This window comes from Diceros bicornis, unplaced genomic scaffold (genome assembly GCF_020826845.1).
Source record: "Diceros bicornis minor isolate mBicDic1 unplaced genomic scaffold, mDicBic1.mat.cur scaffold_78_ctg1, whole genome shotgun sequence".
In the NCBI taxonomy this organism is placed as follows: Eukaryota; Metazoa; Chordata; class Mammalia; order Perissodactyla; family Rhinocerotidae; genus Diceros; species Diceros bicornis.
The window spans coordinates 239,444-242,902 of record NW_026691667.1 but is presented as its reverse complement, the minus strand read 5'-3'; the positions used below and the strand labels follow the sequence as shown (position 1 = coordinate 242,902).

The 3,459-nt window shown below is 53.9% G+C and overlaps 1 long non-coding RNA gene across 1 annotated transcript; it reads left to right on the top strand.

The window, feature by feature from the left end:
* The first annotated feature begins 348 nt into the window (after nucleotides 1-348).
* On the top strand, nucleotides 349-2,226 carry LOC131403698 (uncharacterized). The gene is made up of 3 exons (XR_009219484.1): nucleotides 349-402; nucleotides 637-672; nucleotides 2,171-2,226. It is a non-coding gene; the product is annotated as an uncharacterized LOC131403698 (long non-coding RNA).
* The last annotated feature ends 1,233 nt before the right edge of the window (nucleotides 2,227-3,459 follow it).

The following is a 3,459-nucleotide window of genomic DNA, read 5'->3' as shown; positions in this document are numbered from 1 at the left end:
GGGGTTGTCTCAGAGGGGAGACATCGAGGAGAGCCCCTCCACACATCAGAGCAGCCCATTCAGCCTCTCCCTCAGCTTCCTCCCTTCCACTCTCCCACTTTCCACACCCAGAAGGACACCTGCTCAGTATTGCACAACCCCATGTTCTTCCTCCACCAGGCTTGAGAAGGGTGGGGCAGCCAGCGGGGTGGACACCGTCTGCACCTTCCACTCTGAGCCCCGCAGGTCCCGGGGTGGACAGAGAGCGACTCTACTGGGAGCTGAGCCATGAGAACCTGGGCGTCACCCACCTGGTTTTCCTCACCCTGGACGGGGACAGCTTCTACGTCAGTGGTGAGGTGCTATGATACAGCCATGCTCTCTCTGCCAGTCAAAGTTCTGTGTTGCCTCCGTTGCTCTAAAGTGAGTTTTGATCCATCTCTCTCTCCTTCTGGTCAGGGTTCAGTCTTCTCATCACGGTGTGACCGCTGGGTTCAGCCAGCTTCCACCTCGTTGACACCTCCCTGAACACCCCTCCCCTCTTCCCTTCTGCTTTTCCCTCTGTTTTTCCCTCAAACGTCCCTACATCCTCCCTCACCCTTAATCCTTTATGTTCACCCCAACCCTCGCTCAGTTCCTCTCGCCTTCTCTCCACAGGTTATACCTATGGAGCTGCAGCCCCGACTACCAACAGTGAGTATTCCTGGCCCTGATGTCCTGGGTCCCATCGCATTTGGGGTTGGGTAGCACTTGTTCTCCTTCACCCACTGTCCTTGGTGAGAGAAGGACCTGGAAGGGTCCTAACTCATCCCTTCTCTCTCTCTTGGGTTCTGGTGGAGAGTCCCAGCCCAGGGTGAGAAAGCCTTAGACACAGACATGTTCTCCACCACATTCTGACCCCACACGGTTTTCACTTTTATTCTCCTGAATCCCCGCCCTTGGTCCTCCTTTTCCAGGTATTCCATCCGTCTGTCCAGTTTTCTGTCCGTCCATCTCTCTTTCCTCTGTGTTCAGTCTCTCTTATTCACCCATCTCACTCTCTCATCCACAGGCTTGCTCATCACTCTACTCACACAGGGACCCGTACCCTCACTCTCATTTATGCTTCACCTGTGAATGGTGGTCCTGGGAGAGCCACTGCTGGAGCCCAGGTGAGCCTGGAAGCTCCTGCCACTCTGTCCCTCCCTGATGACAGCCCTCTCCACAGCTCCCTAGCCGGCCACCACATCCCTGCATACTTGATCATCACCTGCGCCACCAGAAGCCACCACAGGTATCTGGGGGTGCCTTTTCCTTCGCAAGAGAAGCTCTCCAGCCCCTACCAGCCAGTTGTGATCCAGGAGCTGGGAAGCCAGGTTGTGAAATTCTGGTTTTAGGACAATCATGCTGATCACAAATATTATACCAACTATTCAGTCTAAGGCCAGGCCTCAGAGAGCCCCTAGTCTTGTGAATTAACACACCATTATAACACAATGTGGGAGGATTCGGGGAGTGGCACCTGGCATAATTTGGAGGGGAAGAGCTTGCTAGAGAAAGGTTCACCTGAATGGAGTCTTTAAGAATGAGTAGGACGGACCCCGGCAAATAGAGGATGAAGAGTTTTCCTGGCAGAGGGGAATCCATGAGCAAAGACTCCAGCCAGAAACAACATGCCATATGGGGAGAATTGAAACGAATTTGGGTTGCGTGAAGCATGAAGTTTAACTCGCAGTAAATGGATGAAATGAGGCTGAAAGGTCAGCAGTAGCCAGATTGAGTAGAGCCTTGAGTGCCAGGTCAAGAAGGTTGAACTAAACACTGAAGGCCATAGGGAGCAATGGGTGGTACTAGAACAGTGGTCGCCCTAGTGAGGTATTCATTTCAGAAAGATTCTTCTAGTAGTCCACGTAGAACATCCTTTAGACAGAGCATCCACTGTGCCTGCTGGGGTATTGGTCTGGGTGAAGGAAGTTAAGACTTGAGTTGGGACAGGGATGGAGTGTATCTGAGGACGAGTGTGCAAGGTGAATGGGTGTTACAGGGAGCGAGGAGGAGCTGAGCAGATATGTTGGTTCTGACTTGGGTGACCACACGTGTGGGTGTTGGTGCCACTGTGAGAGAAGACGACAGATGATAATGAATGCAGGACTCTGGTGTGGTCTCAGGCCAGCTCTCAGTGATGGCCATCGCTCTCCCTCTCGTCTTGCAGCTTTGGGGCACAACCTGAAGACCCTCACAGTCAATGTCACCATCTCCACCTTCTGGTATTCAGACAGGATCAACAGCTCAGCCACGTTCAACTCCACTGAGAGGGTCTTGCAGAGCCTGGTGAGACCCTGGTCCCAGCAACTCCTGGTGGGTTAAATCCCACCCAGCCCCTCCCCCAACCCCTGTCCCTCCTGCTCATCCTCCTCCTCCTTCCTCCCCAGCTGGATCCTTGTTCAAGAACAGAAGCCTGGGCCCCTTTTCCTTGAGTGTCAGACTGGTCTCCCTCAGGTAAGGCCCTCCCTTGAGCACTTGCCCCTAATGACCACTTTTGTGACCACCCCTCTCTCAGTTTCCTCACTCACCTCCCATTTCCTCCTTCCTGTTCTGGCCCAAACCCCAGAGGTTTCAGGACATCTCTCTAGATTCCCCACGTCCCTCTCTCCCCAGGCCTGAGAAGGATGGGGCAGCCACCAGTGTGGACGTTGTCTGCACCCACCACCCTGACCCCGTGGGCCACCATGCCTCTGTGCTGGGAGCTGAGAGTCTCCACCTGTCTGCTCTTCCTCTCAGTGGCTCCAGGCTCTGCACCCTGGAGTTTATGCATGCAGAGAGAGCACCAGTTACATTTCCGCAGCATCAGCTGGAAGCTCAGCAACCCGGAGCTCACATCCTCGGAGTACACCGCCCTGCAGGGAGACACCCAGGACCAGGTGGGGTCTCCCTCTCCCGTCTATCCTTGCCCTGAGAGCACCCTCATTCCTCTGCCTAACTTACATCTGTTACATTATTGTTTCAATTCTTCACTTTCCCTGCGTGTCTGGGTTCTCTCATTTTCCAGAGGTGATGTCCTAGCTGCCTTCCCCATTTCTCACGTGGGTAAACTGAAGCTCAGAAAGGGGAGTATTTTGCCTAAGGTCACACAATGTGTTAGGGGCAGAGCCAGGATTTGAAGTCAGGTCTCCCTTGCTCCAAGGTCTGTGATCTTTCACTGGCTCCAGTGGCCCCCTGCGTCCACAGGAGACATCCATCTCACCCACTCTCCCTCCCGTTTGTTCTAGGTCACCAAGCTCTACAGAGGCAGCCAGCTGTGAGACATATTCCACTCCTGCCTGGTCACTGACTTGATGTAGGTTAAGGAGATTGGAAGCATTGGTTGAGCTGACGGCTGATGGCTCTGAGCTCCCGTGACACATCCTTGATCTGGAAGTCACTTACATGGTGCCCATTCTGCCCCACATCCCTGTCAGCGAATCCTACCATCTCCATCCATAGGTTTTCGGGGGTTGAGAA